We start from the raw sequence: 16,722 nt of genomic DNA on the forward strand, positions 1-16,722 counted from the left end.
TTGCAGCCTGTAAAGTAAGAATGCAAGCGAACCTCGACTCTCCACGTGGAAACACATCTGCTTGCCCAGTCACCGGCGAGCTGCTGCTCAGCGGAGCGGGTGGGCTGTACTGTCACTAAAGCTGCACCTGCAGGCAGGGTCTGCTGGCCCCAGTGGTGCAGGCTTGAGTTAGGCATTGCTCAGATGTTGCTCAAGCGGGTTGAGTTAGCTTGTCCTTGTGACTCAGTGGAGCACACCAGAGGTCCCACGCTGAGGTTCCCCCAGGAACAGAAGTGGTCTGGGAGTGCTGCTGGTGTGCTGTGCCTGAGAGAAGAAGGGTTATAAATGCAAGCACATCCCCTCCTAAACAAGGCTGGACTGCTTTCAAGGTCTGTGCTGGAAACACGCCCTCAGTGCTGCATGGATGTAGGGACGTGCCAACTCTGGACAACAGCAGACACCTCTGCAGTTCATTCCCTTGCAGGGTAGGAATATCCACAGTCATCAACACAAGCTTGAGAATTATTTTTATATAGTAAAAAATGCACAACTGATATGAGAGAAAGGGGAGAAAGAATTTTAACTTAAGTTTTGACTGAAAAGGTGTCTTTGATGAAGACTTAACTGGGGAATTAGTAGAAGGGTACAAGATTCTTGTCATCCATGCTTTATTACTTGCTCTGTTTTTTAAAAAATCTAGGTCACCTAGGTTGAGAAGTCAACCCCTGCTGGAGGGGCACAAGTCAGAAACCTCAGAATGAGGGCATCCAAAGTGGATAGTGATTTACAAAGCCTTGGATAGAAATTACTCTCTCAAAAGAAAAACTGTTACTTAAGACAAGTGCCTGCTTAAACACTGATGCAGGTCTTTTCATTGCTTTTCATTAAAATTTGAAGTGATATTAGTAAATCAAGGACTCTTTTTTTTTTTTTTTTCATCTAGAAATGCAGAGATAATGCTATTTTTATAGGGATCGGAGGAGAATCCTACTAGACTTCTGAAAATCGACTTGTTTCTCAAGTGAAAACGACATTTCTTCTGTACAGGGCACTCATGAATTGCAATGGAGAGTGATTTAGGAATTCAAGTTTATCAGTGTGGTGACACCAGAATGTAATGTTTTTCTATGTTAAAAACTTTAATAGTCTGTATTTCCTGTTTCAATGTTAGAAGGGGGAAAAAAAAAAAAGCTTAGCCTTTTAAATTTGGTATTTTTTGGATTTGACTCTTCAGTTCCAGTCAGTGATGTTGAAGATTTACTCTCAGAATTGGTAATGTTGATCTGATCTTCTTACCTCCAAGCTACAGTGCTGGACATACCCTGGAAACTGTCATAAGAGATGATACCTTATAATCAGTACAGCTAATAAAAGGTCCTTTTGTTGCAGGAATCTTTTTGTGTAAGCTGTATGCTGTTCTCCGTTTTTCCTTTCCCTTGTGGGTGGTCAGAGCTGGAAGTAAAACATTAAAAAAAAAAAAAATCAAACCATTTCAAATGCAAGGAATTTTAAGTTCACAGACTGAGGCTCATTGTCACTAACAATTTCCTCTGGAATGGTGAAGAGAGTTTTTTTTTCTTTCTTAGAAAAAAAGACTTTTCTCTCTCTATTTTTTGGCTTGCAATGCTAGAGAGATGTACCCCATTCAACAGTTCAGAAAAGCAAATCTTTAAAAAGCTGGTTAAAATCTGTAGTTTAAGAAAGTATTGCCTTCCTCCCTCTCCCTCCTAATATCAACATTTTTTCCCATAGTAACTTCTTCTTTTTGCTGAAAAAGAATGCCCAAAATTGTTACATTTAAAAATATGACATTTTCTAAAATTCAGTGCTAGGACACATTTTGTCTTGTAAACAGAGTTTAAGAGAGTTCCTGTAAGCAGAACATTGGGAACAACAGCACTCTGTTCAGACTTCTGTTTAGAAAAAATGTAAAACCTAACCAGTTGTTTTCCACTCTTAAATGGAGTAAGAGCTGCCACCTGCTTCCCAAACCCAGTACTATTTGTATTTCACAATAATTCCTGAGAGGATGACACATGTGGCAGTGGGACTGCTGGAGCAGCTTCCAGTCCCGCTGTTCCCTGCACACCGTCACCCCTGGTCCTGTGCATGCTAGGTGCAAGCAGGGCCCTGGCACGGAAAACGGTCCTGACGCTCTGCTGCACTGTATTCACAATATTCATGAGTCTTTTAGTGGGGTCTTGTGCATCCTTTGTACTCGTACACATTATGACACTACTTCTGCTAACCCAGAGAAAATTACTCAATGGATGTATATTTTTGGTTAGCTTCTTCAGATTCCTAACTGACTCCAGTTAAATCAACATAACACTGATTTAAAGCAGGATGAGAGTTACATTTTTTCTAATCTGCTTAAATCACACCTTAAAATTTTCTCCTTTCTGCCCAAGATGCGCATGACAAATGTCAGAGCCCCTGACACTCCCAGTTAGGTACAAAACTGGCATCCCTTTTTGAAGTCCACTTCTGTTAAGTTGTAAAATTGTGTCTCATCCTTACTATACCATCTAGCAACAGGACTTGGACAGGTTACCAAAATGAAAATTGTTTGGTTTTTATATGTGGTTTCTGATGTCTTGACATGATCTTGGAGGCAGAGGGGACAGCAAGAGGCATGTAAATCATGAGGAATGTGCTGGTTAGGAAACACAGCAAAGCTGTTAATTTGGAGCAGCGGAGAGAGCTGGTTAATTATATGTGTCTATTTTAACTCCAAGGAACAAAGGAGGATGGCAATTTGTTGCAGTCAGACTTGACAAAGTTCCCAAATGATGCTCAGCATCAGGACTGCATCAGAACAGAGTCCAGCTCTGCCCCGTCATGGGACAGGGAAGAGGCTGTTAATGGCACCCAATTTCAGAGACCTTCCTAGGACAAGCCAGCCCTGTAATGTGAAAAAGCCCATCTTCCAAGCAGAAAATACATGAATATCTCAGCTAGTAAAGATAGTTCTCCTGCACAGAAAACTGTGTGGTGCAAGAGACAGCTGGGAATCAGACCCCAATCAAACTCCAGTGAATCTTGTTCTGAGGAGCAATGTTTACGGCTAGAGAGGCTGATTTTCTTAAGCAGCTCCTCAGCACCATGTCAAGCAGACCTTTCATTAGTTCCTGTTCAAGGGAGTGTATGCAAATACTAGGGGTGTGATGCTCCACCTGGCCTTGAGCATCAAGCTTGCAGTCCTGCCCATCTGTTGCACAAAGGCAGGCCCTAAAAGAAGCAGCTGCAAAGGAGCTGGAGTCTCTCCTCTCTTCAGCTGAAAGAGAAAAATCCTGAGGAAGTAGAAAACTAAATATCAATAAACTTAGAAAAGTAAACCCCAAGCATTATTTCCTTGTTTCTGTACATTGCCATCTTTGCCTTGCCCTTGACAGAAGAAAGTAGATTTGCAATTCATCTTTTGATTACAATTTATTGAATTATATAGAATTTATTGTGTTCTCTGCAGGAAGTTGACATGCCCAATGTATATTGTTCTTTCAAGTGCAGTAAGTGAATATACATGTTAAGTAAACACCCTGAAAATATGCCTATTAAGTATATGTTACTTGGAGCTGGCACTTCTATTTGAAAAATCCAACCCCATTCCTACTCTCCTTCCCTCCCCAAATATGACCCAGAAGTTATTATTGTTATTATCTTTTTTTTTTTTTTTATCAGAGGAAACATGGCCCAAATTAACCAATGTGACTGAACATGCAGATATATTTCCTGTTTCCTTCCTCCTGATTATCTTACTTTTTTAAGCTCAGGAATATGCCCACCAGAAATAAACAGGTCTCAGCTGCAAGCAGCTGGCTCTCTACTGCTGCAAGAAGTCCCAGGCCAGGGCTGAGAAACTTTGTGTGAAAGTGGGCCAACTGCTTCTCCTCTTGCCTTTGCAACATGCTACCATTCTGTGTGTGGGCTTTGATTCATGCACCCTATTGGAGACAGTCCTAGGAATTTTTCAGCAGCTTCAGATAATTAAAAATGAATAATGCCTTCAGCACAATAACCCTTGTGCTAATTGCTTGGATATTAAGCTACATTCCTTTCACTTTGCCCTTACACTTACAGATTCTTGCATTAACATTGCAGTGGTACTGTGGAAGTGGTTAGGGTGAAAAATGGAAAAGTTAAGGCATCAGGCTACAAGAAACTGGAGCATTTGACATTTGGTGATATGTGGAAGGCAGCGTGGGACACTGATAAACAGATTGCTTGGCTTTTTCTAGTAAAATGATGGCATTGTGTCAATTAACAATGATAACTGGAAGCCTACAGACAAAAGTGTTAATGTCCCTTTGTCACTGGGATGAACAGGGCAAGCTGAACCCCTCAGCTCTGGTGTCCTGTCAAGATGTCCATGCATATCAGTGCTCTCCTGTGCAGCCTGCCATAGGACAGCCAGGTCAAGCTCAAATGGGAGGAAAGCCTTCTGCTGTGAAGTGAAAGACACAGATTTTATGTCCCAGTTTCAAAGCCAGGGGTGGATTTTACAGCCTTTCCTATAGCTTTGACATGGCATTAACAGAGCTGGTGGAGCATGCTCAAAACTCAGAGTGGTGGGGGCCTTGGGAATTGCTTATGATACATGATCAAATTTCAATATCAAATTCATGTAGATCGTAAAAATAACCTAAAATCTATGCTATTTGATATTATTGACAGAAATGTGTCAAGGAGAGCTCTGAACAGAACAAGAGAATGATTTTGTTTGCACAAGAAGCAAAGGATGATTTCAATCATCAGGAACACATGGCAGGAGAAGGGTATGGAGGGGGTGTCTCAGCAGAGATGGAAAGAAGAAAGGCCTCAAAGTACACGGACAGAGAGACATTGAGGGAAGCTGCTCTCAGCAACAAAGGAAATTTTGAACCTTACGTGAACAGGGATGGTAAGAAGAAACTAAGACTATTCATATTAGAATATTGCACAAAGATTGGAGGGAAACAGAAAGGACAAAAAGAAGAGTAGCTGCAATAAAGGTTTTTGTTCATCAGTGTAGGAAGTATTCTGAGTTTTCATAGGCTGGGCCTTACCTGAAAACATGTATTTCCTCTGAAGGGAAGCTCTACTCTAGTACATCTGGAACTGATTTCTAGGAGAAGCCACAGGCAGTTTGCTGCACTTCTATATGAGATGCACCTGTGAGAGGCCCACAAACCATCTTAATAAAGGCGAGCATAAAAAGGGTCATGGGCTTATGCAGTGGGGAACCCATGTGGTGGGCTTGGATGCATGCTGGTGTTACCATACATCAGCTGAGCCCTCCTGGTCCAGCATGTGCCCTCAGACACCACTCAAATGAGGTGGCGTGCGCTTGTTCACACTCCCTGCCTGGAGCTCAAGCCCTGGGGACCTCCCCAGGTGTGCCGCGGGTTCAGGGCAGCCAGACGGCTTGGCTGATGTGCAGCGAGTTGCTCGATTGTGTGCCTGAGCCCTGCGACTCTGCCTGAGAGGATTTCGGTGGTGCTATGTGGCCAAGAGAAGCCACAACTATTTATCAGCAGCAAAGTTTTTGTTTAGTGTTATGGGCCGCTGTCTTCTTCTGCACCCTATACAAGACAGAGACCTTGCAGGCAGGGGGAGTTTGGATGCCTCATATTCATCCTCCATGATTCCAGGCAAGTGCTGAGATGGGGATGGCAGCCAGAGCCACTAGAGGTCTCACGAATTATTTTAAATCTTGTGAAAGATAGCTGCTGCCAACATCCATTCACAGTGTCCTTTTGTTTACTGGATTTTGAATCAGGCTCTGTTTTCCTTCACCCTTACTGTCTGGTCCTGTCCATGTCACCAAAGTCATCTTCCTTCCAAGCTTCTGAATGTTTTTATTTAGGTATTTCCCTTCCTGCCCTATGCCACGGCTGCAGCCTAGCAGATGAGTGCCTGAGGTGGGAAGGATGCTGACAAGCTGCGGAGGAGTGGCCCCAGAGAGGAGCTGGAGCGGGGGAGTGGGGAGCAGCATGTGCCCCAGAGCTTGCGCTGCAGAACTGCAAAGGGGAACAAGCAATTAGCAAAACAGATTGAGAAAGGAATGAGAAGGAGGGGGAGATTAAGCCACTTTTTTTTTTTTTTTCAGTGCATTAGCTGGACAGTGTTGCTAGCAGGTGAATAGTAGGTAGATGAAATATCAGTTATCTATGCAGAGACATGAGAATGAACTGAAAAAGATGCAGGGAGACTCATTTTCTCACTGGCTTTGATTGCCACTGTATGTTATCACTGGAGGATATTTTCATCCATTTCAGTTCTTCTCAGAAGATGCTATGTATCTTGAACAGATACAGGGAGACTTCATTTCCACATCCCTTCTGATTTTTACCGTAAAATGGCACTCATCTCCCTGTGCTTCCCCTTATCCTAATATGCTCTCATGGAATGGGTCCCATTCAGGACTTCTGGCTGGGGAAGGGAGCAGTGCAGTCAGCAGGCCCAGTCCCAGCAACTCTCCAGAAAGTTTTTTGGATGAGATCTCACTGGCTGATCACCTCACGGCACTTGCTGGAAGCCAGTGCAGCTGCAGCTGGGTGGTTGCTCCAGTGCCTAAGAGCAGAGAGTCAGCAGTCGGGAATGTGGATTCCCTGGAAGATGTGCCCGTCTTTAGTGACAGCACAGACATGGTGCTGTGTCTGGTAACCAGAGGCCCTTTACCATTCATTCCGGGGCAGCCACTCAGTCCAGGAAATATGCAGGGAGATCTGGGCTCAGAAACCAGGACTGGCCGCCTGGTCTAATGTGGAGGTGTAATGAAGGTGGTGTATGCAGAGACTTCAGTCAGAAGCAGTTTGGCCAACAGCAATGGAGAATTTCTTCAGAGAGATTCCCAAGATTACGCATTCAAAAATGTCTGTCATTGCAGCAACCAGAGGCCACAGGTCTGTTCATGCTATGCCAGACTGAAAAAACACACAATGAGCAAGAGCCCTGGCCCAAAGGTGAGAGAGACAAAAAAACCTCAGCGATTTGGTACTGGGGCAGACACAGCAGTAATGTGAATGAGGAAAGATCGTGATGCTATGTGGCAGCCCCTGTGCTGCATTAGTGGGACATGAGCATAGTGCTGAGAGGCACTAACGTCAGTGCTCATGTCCCCTGGCCCTCAAGTAAATGCTCCAGGGAGACAGGGTCGGGGCAGCACCAGGAGCAGAGCTCAGGTTGTCTTCTTCCCAGCCCTCTTCTCTGGACTGCTGTTTGTCAAACTTGTTTTGATTTTCTGAAAAATCTCCCTGTACTGATTACCCTATATCATGTTGCCACACTATTGAATAAAAATGGTTTATTGCTTTCATTTTTCCCTGTGCTTCATGCGTACATGCACGTGGGTGTTTTGCAGTCATTTCACAGACTAACTCCTGGGGTTTTGTGGGGCACAGGCTGCAGAGCACCACTCTGGCCTTTGGTTCATGCTCCCTACAAGGGATTTTCATGGGCATTTCCAGCCTCCCTCATGTGTTAGCTAGCACGTGCTTGTAGCTGTACATGCTTCATGTGTGGGTGCAGCTCCTTTGTACACACGCCTCACAAAGGACACATTGGCTTTCTCTCACCCTGGCACACATTCCCAGCCCCCCAGTGCTTTTGCACCCACAGACAGTTTTCTAGACAAAACCTCATCCAAGTCCTCCCGAGAGCTTGCACGCACCTCACTTTTTCCTCATCAGAAAATAAATCCGCTGCGTTTGGAGTATTTCCTCCCCACTCCATGTGATTCTGATTTCACTAATTAAAGTTAATCTGATAAAGGAAGGAACTGCGGAGAAGAATAAGAGCAAAAAGGCAGGCGAGCAAGGGTCACCCGACACGCCACAGAGAGAGGGCTTTGTGGCCGGGGAGCCATGCCGCTGCAGGGCACGAAGGGAAGCGGTGGGTTGAGCCACTTCATCTGTTTGGCCTATGGGCTGGGGCTGAACCGCCGGCCACCCTGGCTGCCCGTCCTGACCTCGCTGCCCTGCAGCAGAACCAACACTTGCAAGGTGGGATCTAATGAAAGGCATCAGGGAAAAGAAGGAGTGCTTCTGCCTCCTGATCATATTTATCCAGAACAAAACATGATGTAGGCTGGCTTGGGGGATGAGTAATGGATAACAGAGCAGCTTCTCATCTCCAGGCCCCTAATCCAACCGGTGCCTGGAGGGCAGTGCTGATTGAAATTCATTGCCACCTGATGGTGGTTGAAGGGTTTCTGTAGGAAATGAACGCTTGGATTTCAGGATAAAATGGTCCTTCTGTGGACAAAATGGTTCCTGGGGCAAGGGAGCAGAGAGTGAGAGCAGTGTGTGGTGATTAGTATCTCAAAGAGAGCAAAACTGCAGTTCAAAGCTTTGCCATGCACATAGCTACTGCCTTCCAACTCCCCTGGCAACACTGCTGCGTGGAAAAAGCACGTTGGCACATAACAATCCAGCTCAATGTGAAAAACATCTGACAAGGTGTTGTGTGTCTACCACTCAGAGCAGGCAGGGCCATGACATTCAACTTCATTGTTCAATAGGTGGCAGCTACCTTCACCAAAGAGCATCCCAGGATCCTTGTGTCCAGCAGATTTACAGTGGAGAAGATTTTCAGAGAGAAATAGCTGCTCAAGCCACAGCCATGCATGCATGGAAAATCAGAGACTGATAGCTGGACAGCTAGGAAATGAGGTGAGCTCACCTTACTTCTTTTTTTTGAAATTACCTTAATGGTGTTTAGGTGCTGGAATTAATTTGGCTGAGCACAATGCAGTAAATCAATCTAAAGGCACCACTTTATCCAGCTTCTGTCTGCGCAGCAAGCAGTCATAGGTAAGGTAGAGCAGGGAGCAGGACTGCCTCTTGCTCCAAACATGCTGACAGAGATGTTGGCAGAACCTCGCTGCTGAGGCACGATATTTGCATGCAGCTAGAGATTTACCACTTCTCTGCTTTCTTTAAATGGCTGGTACATACAGCGATTTCGACAGCACCCCTGCCCCTCCTCCAGAAACCCCATTCATCGTTAACTTGTTTAAATTAAACACAAGCACGGACAGGATCAGCAAGCAGCCGTCTGTTTTATTAGTGCTTCTACTTCAAATGTCAGTCTTAGTCCCTCCTTGCTGGGCTCTGATCTCTCATGACAATTTGATTAACTTTACATTTCCTTTTATTGTTGGAGAAACATTTGGAAAATCTTAACATATCTTACTGGCTGGTTCTGAGACCAAGATGGTGATTATGTCCATGCTTAGCATCATCCATCAAAATCAGGCATCTGACAGTCAGACCACCTGAAAAACGTGTCATTCCCGAGAAGTTCATGTGCCATAAAATGTTTCCTACTTGTGAATAATCACAGGACACTCTTCTTTCTCCTTACAGCAATGCTTTCATTAGGAACTGCTTAAACATCTTCATTAAAGGAAACCGTTTCCACTTTCTATCAGTCTGCCCAGATAAGAGCACCTTCTCAGCTCCCACCAGCTAGAAACTGGTATCTGGGTTTTTCCAAGAGCCACATTCCTGCGGTGACCCCCTGATGGGAACACACCATTAATGAGGAACTGCCAGGACATGACAGATCCCAGGGAAAAGGATGCTCCATTACACTTTGACAGAACAGCTCAGAACTCTTTCCCCTTTCCTCATGCTCAAGCTAATCAAATATGGTCTCAAGCATCTGGCACATAGTCATTGCTACCTTTCTGCTGGCCTCTGAGCTTCTGGATCTTGGCTCAGGCCCAGACTGTCAAGGCACCAGTGGAAAAGGCTGGAAGTTAGCCTGCTTTTGTCTTTATGTTTCAAGACCAGGATCAGAAATAGAAGTCATAAGAACCTCATGGAAAAAGCCTGGTTTCCTGGTGCACTTGACAGAGTTAATTACCTGTAGATGTTTAAATTCTTTCCCTGGCATCATTTTCATTGATTTGAAGGTGTAGATATTTGGTCATTCTGAAAAGTCACACCACTTGCCTTTATTTCTGAGGGCATTAAGATGAGTTTGTCAGGAAATACTCAGATAGCACAGTTCAGCTGATGCCATTAAGCCATGATAACTCTATTCAATGTCTGAGCCACTCATCTTCCTGTTAGTTAAAAGCCAAAATTAGTGCTAACATTATGGTGATCCCAGAACATGGCTGGGAGTCTTGGTCTCAGGTCCCAGTCCATGACAGGAACTCCCAGGGTCTCAAGCAGTACAAAGTACTGAGGGTCTCATGATAGCTTCTGTAAAAAGTTAAGCCTTATGACAAGCTTTGGGATATATGGATCATACAGCATACCAATCCCCATCGATTCTTGTGTGATTTGCAGCTGCTGCTGAACAGCACAAGTAATTAATGATGGTACCAGGATCCCCCTGATGGATATCTCTAATAATTTTCTTCTATTCTGTCATTTTCAGCCCCTAGTGAAGTCCTGCTGCAATTATTAGATATTTCTAATCTTTCTCTCCTGAGAAAAGCCACCATTTCAGGCTCTGGAAATGAGCAGTTCTGTTTCCACTCAGGCTGTTTATCAAACATATATAAAAACTATACATGTTCCTTTTTCAAGTTAAGTAAAGGTGGCCCATCAACCTTGGCAATGGCCGGTAAATTAATGTCACAGATGGAAATTTAGGTAACACATCATGATCTGAGCCCAATACATCCCTACATACTATCATACCCTATCTATTGAATCGGTCCTTGACACAAGCTTCTGTTTGCCACAGGCACCCTCCAGTTTGGGGTCAGGATCCCACTGCCTTAGAGAAAAAGAAATCAGTTTATTAACAGTCAATCAATCAATACAATTACAGTTCATTAATACATTATGATCTTACAACATTCTGTGCCTGACTTGTAAAAATATGAATGATATCCACAGATGAGAATAGTGTCCAATTTGATAGAAAACAGGCAACTTCTTCCTGTTGGGAACCAGACAGTCCCAGTTCTTTCAATAGTTCATAATTGTCTTGGTACCATTTTCTGCATGCACCCAATGGAAACCCCATGAATTTAATGATGCTAGCATTCATTAGTTCTTGGATTTGTTCTTTCGGATGTTGATATTTCTTGGCCTTCTCTGTGGCCACATCTGTCAGAGGTGTTAATTTGCTCTCGTATCTGACTCTGATATCCACCACCAGAGCCTGCTCTCCTTTAAAAAAGGCTAGGTCTGGTTAATATAATTCATTATGGTCATCTTTCAACAGCAGCTCCTGGAATACCACTCAGTCCTCCTTTTTTGCTTCATTGGCCAACAATTCACAGATGGTTATGTCTTTTAATTCTTGCCTCCTGTACCACTGGGCAGTATCTGATGATATGTGAGGAGATCTCGTCTTCCAGGCCACAGTGCTGGGATGATTTGATATGGGTTTCCTGTCTATCCCTTGATAGAAATTCCCTCATGGGGTAGACATTTGCCCTCAACTGTAATGCTGTGATGAGCTTCCTGCAGGGAATGCCCCTATAAAATTCCATCCAGTTGTTGCTGATCTTATCCCTCTCAAAGTTGGAAATTCCACAGCCCTGGGATACCAGCTTGGTCCAATTAATGAATTCTTGTTTCCTCCAGTTACAGGGTCTCAGAAAGATGAATTTAGGCATGGACATCTCCTATTCTGAGATTGGTTCCTCACTGCCAGTTTCCTCCAATATTACCATAACCGCTCTCGGGTCCCAAATGGATAGAATCTTGTCCTTATCTCCTCCAGCTGCAATCCAGAGTCTTTCAAATTCTTTCTCAATCCCTTCGTCTTGCATGATGGCTCTTATTGTCTCATCCGAAGACTGGGCAATCCTATGCAGTCTTTGGGCTTGCACACACAGTATCAAACCTGAGAACCTGGTAATACCTAGTCCTCCATCCCAAGTGCTGGAATACAGGATGGCATCACAAGTACTTACTGGGAGATGTAACCACTCTTTGATAGCTGTTCAAAATGCCAAGTCAAGGGCTTCCAAGTACATAGCTTTCATTTCCACCTGGTTCACCAAATATATTAATTGTGGGATGGCATACCTTTTCAAGGTGTTGACCTTCTGAAGCAGCTTTAGTGCAGCCTTTCCAATCCAGTATAACCATTCTGTTACCATTCCCAGTAGTTCTGGCTTCAGTATTCCAGTCCATGGGTCAATACAGAGACCCAGGTACTTTTCAGAATTACCAGATTCAATCATATTGAGGGGGTGCCACTGATCATCCAAGTGGGACAATCTGATCGTATGAGTCTTTTGTCAGCTGGATGTAAAAGCCGTGGCATTTCTCCCCTTGCATTTTGAGGCCTGTCAGATCACTAAAGACCTCCAAAATTCCAATGTTTTTCTGCATCCTCTCCCATGAGCCACTTAACAGTACCAGGTTGTCAGCAAAAGCCATAGTTGTTATAGTTTTCAAGCAGCATTGGAAACCACTTCCTGCTCTTCCAACTTACACAGCAGAGGTCCACAGATAAGGTAAACAGGATTGGGGACATTGGATCACCTTCTTTAACCCCAATCCAAATCCCAATAGGATCCAATAACTCATTCTTCAGGTCAATATGTGTATTGATGTTATAATACAAGCTTGTAATCATAGATATTATATGATTGTCCATGCCCTTTTACTTAAGAGCTAAGATGATATAAGAGTGGCTCACAGCATCAAAGGCTTTGGCAAGATCGATAAAAACTAGCCCCAAGGATCGATGTTCCTTCTTAGCATTACAAATTAGTAGCTATAATAATTTCAAATTCTCCACACACCCTAATGACTTAATAAACCTCCTTTGTCAGGGATTAATGGGACAGGCCTTTGTCAGCCTTGCCATCAAAATCCTTGAGAACAACCTAAGAATGGTTGACCTGATGGTAATCAGTTGCCAACTATTGATGTCCTTTTGGTGCTCTGGCAAGGCAAATTTTGATATTAACACAGTCCTACATTCTCTCACCATGTCTGGTATAATCCCCAAAGGAGAGTGGTCAGCACTTCAAAAAATAGAGGCTTTCCTTAACAAAATCTCATTTGAATCTACCAAAGACCCCCAAAACAACAACAAACAATCTTATCTCCCATTCTCAGGCAAAGTACTGCTTATACCTTCTGAGAAGTGTCTGGCTTTTCTAGTAAAGAACAAAAGCAGAGAACAAGAAAAGGAAATAGAAGAGAATTATGAGTAGCTATAAAATAAGAGTTGCTGGAATTTATAATAAACAGACTAGGACCCTTTTAACAGTTCTGCAGCCCAAACTCCTGCAATAGAGGTCTAGACACTTAAGAAGTACTTAGGCTCCTTATGCTTTCAAATATCTGTATTTTGCCCTACAACACAGTACCAAACCTCTCTTCCAGGCCTTCAAAAAAGAAGAAAACTATTTATACCAACTTGATATGACAACAGAGCTAAAGGAAAAAAAAGCTTCCCTGACCCAAAAGAGCCTGTAATGAAAGCTGGAATCCGGCCCCATATCACCAGCTCTCCCTGCCTGAGTGCCAATAAACCACAGACCTAATCCAGCATCTTGCTTTCAGTGCTATGGGTGCTGTAAAGAGTCCAGCCCCTGCTGTCCCAGGGAAGTGATAAAACCCTGTGTGCTAGTTAATACACTGCCTCTTATAGGCCCATGCAGCAGGTGAGCAATTATCACTTGCAGTCTAGCTTAATGCTTTACAGGGCCCAAGAGCTGTTTCCAATTAGCCTCAGTATAACATGGAAATTAACTCATTTATGTCACCTTGGCTTGCAAGTGGGCTGTGAGGACCTGATGAAACAACTGGAATTGAGTACAGGTGGCACCTCCTCTCTCCTCCTGCTCCTTGGCACTCCTTGCACTGGATCCAGAGGGGTTATATTTCATGGAAGAAAATATGGATGGAAAAACCAGCTTGATCCATAACCAGGACCTGAGGGAGGGTTGATCCATCCCCAGAGTCTTGTCTCCATGGCATTTTTCCAGACTGGTTCTCTGTGTCCCAAGAAACAGGCTTCCAAGCACTTCCCTTTGGATTATTTAGTAATCTCATGAGGCTCCTCAGCATTTGGCCTATAAAAGCCTCCCTTTATAAAGAACTGTGTCATATGTACATTTTATCTGTGAGTCTTGTTTAATGAATGCTTTCAGACATTATGAGCCCATTCGGAGCCTGTTTTAAAGCCAGCACCATTCCATCAAGCTTGCTGCAGTGTCATTGCTGCCAGGCATTTTCTCTTAAAAGGTTGTTCTAAAAGTTGATGTCGGGGCTAAAATTAGGCTAAATACTTGCAGGGATCATCCTGTGATCTTCTCATACAACTTCAGTGCCTATGAATGGTGTACATGTCAAAGGAAGGACGATCTCATGGACAAAGACCAAGATGACTGAGGAGCTCTCCACTGTTTTCTGAGCTTTGCCATAAAAAGTCCTGTGTAATTTTGAGGACATCACCTCATGTGTCTCTGCTTCAGTTTTCTCCCTTCAGAGGTTGCAGTAATCACCTCTTGGTGAGATTATGGAGATAAACATATTGTAATTGTAAAGTGATTCTTGGGTCATAGTCATGAAAAGAAGCGTTTAACTTCAATGTTTAAGAGATCTCTTGCATTGATCAGTTTTGAACTTGGCGAACTCTGCTTATGTGAGCTCCTTATAGCACCTCATTCTTGATGAAAGGAGATGAGCTATAAACTGAGTGTGGCAGTGTATCCATCTAAAATTATCTGTAAAACAACTGATTAAACTTTAGGGATAGTGTGTCTGCATGATATATTTGGAGGAAACATAAATTAAAAGCCAAATTCAGCCCTCATATGGAAGGATCCAGTTCTGTTGCTGATCTGCTTATGAAATGACTGAAGAAGAGACTTGGAGTTGTTTGAGAGAAAAAGCAGAATAGACTAAAATCTGAACTGAAAATTCACATCCAAAATGCACTCCACAAAACAAATATCAGGCATTGAGTGACAGCTTGCTCACCCAGGGGAAAGGTGGGTCAGAAGCACAGTATTCTCCAGGGAAACACACTTCAGTTCATCAGAATGTGAACTACAGCGCAGGCCATTATTTCCAGCAGCTAATGAATGTTAATTACACTGAACTTAAGAGTTTGTTGTAGCAGTAGAGATCAGTGCTGCATTGTATTAACACAGGAGGAGACATTGCCTGCCCTGAAGAGATGGCCAATACATAGTATATGGTGTAGTTTTCCCCACCTTGGAGAAGTATGGCTGTTGAGTAACGTGCTTAAAGCCATACACTAAATTTTTTGTAAAGGCAGGAGGTATTGAACCCTGGGATCTTGCTTTTGTGTCCTGTACTGTGAACATAACGTTATCACCGCATGTAAGGATGGTTGTGGAGTTCTGAGCTGTAGACAGATGGCCAAAGATTTAACCTGAATTCCCAAGAACCTCTTACCATTTGATCGCCTGTGTTTCCCTGTGGGCAACACACAGCTGCAGAGAGCACAACTTGTCTAGGTTTTAGCATTCGCAGGAAGCAAAATGCCACAGCAGCATCATGGAAGGCGTGCGCCCGTCACTGCAGCAATTGAATTAGTTGCAGTAATGACAGGCAGGAGCTTTTGAAAAACCCAGACCAGCAGGAGAGCTTTCGGCAGTGAAGGGCCGGACCCCGGGGGTGGCTCTGCACCAGGGACCAGCTGCGTGCCCGGGGAGGGGAGCTTCCCAGAACTGGAAATGTCAAACTGCTTCCTAAGGAGAGTCAGGCCTGGGCCCAAACCCAAAATGTCAGGCCAAATCTGAACAGCCCCAAATTTGGATCTGGATGCAAAATCTGTGGCTTGGGACCATTTCTGGTTTATATTTAAAAAGCTAATTGTCTCTTGCCATGGGTGGCTAAGTATCACAAGAACGGACATGGAAGCAGCAGATTGAAATCTGTCAGGATCCCATTTTGCAGTAGTCAAAAAAACCCTCCTTTCCTGGATGCAGGGGACAAGCTTTGGCACATCTGTGAGCCAGGGAAAATCACTGGAAACTCTGGAGTGAATAATTATACACAAATGTTTACAAAAAATAAATAAGAAGAATGTATGCATAAGTCAAGAATAACAAGTGACATGTGGCCAAAACCCTGAACAGCTACTAAGGCCTGGGACTGGAATATGCAATTTTCACATCATTTGCAGCCTTGGACAGTTAGAAAGGGTGGTTAGGAGATATTCGTATACAACGGCTGCTCAGTACCTGGTATTTATAGTAAATTTCCAGTGGCCAAGGAAGCAGATTGCAGAAACCCAGCGTGGGAAAGGATGGAAAAAGGCCAGGATAGACAGTTTTCTGGGTATTCCTGGCCAAGAGAGAGGTCTTGGGCAACATGCGTGCCTCCTTCAGGTCTGTGTATGCACAAACCCAGACTCCTGCTTTTGTTGCTGTCCCTGGCTTGGTTCATGGCCCTTCATTCAGTTCTCATTTCAGACACACCTTCTGTGTCTTTTTCTTCCAAGGACTGACAGGTCTCATCTCCCAATAGATATTACCTCCTTTCATGCATTTTGTCCCAACTCACCTATGCATCCCTGCAGGATGGGCTCTGTCCTTCAGAGCCTGCAGAACTTTTGCTTTGGTTTCTATGGTTTGCAGACAGCAGCTAAAGTTTGAGCTCTGGGTGCCCTGGCCACCTTGGGTTCCTCCGGGTTCCCACCTACCTGCAGGATCACAGCCCTCTCTAGGGTGTTGCTTCTCTTGTGCAGAACCTTGGGCTTGCCTGACACTAATCCTGAGCAAGAAAGAAGTACAAAACCTACATGTGAGCAGAAGAGATCTCATTTCTCCTGCTCCCCAAAGGAGATGTAACAGAG

Source organism: Nipponia nippon, unplaced genomic scaffold (assembly GCF_047370975.1).
Source record: "Nipponia nippon isolate SJK-2023a ecotype South Korea unplaced genomic scaffold, ASM4737097v1 scaffold_10, whole genome shotgun sequence".
Taxonomy (NCBI): domain Eukaryota; kingdom Metazoa; phylum Chordata; class Aves; order Pelecaniformes; family Threskiornithidae; genus Nipponia; species Nipponia nippon.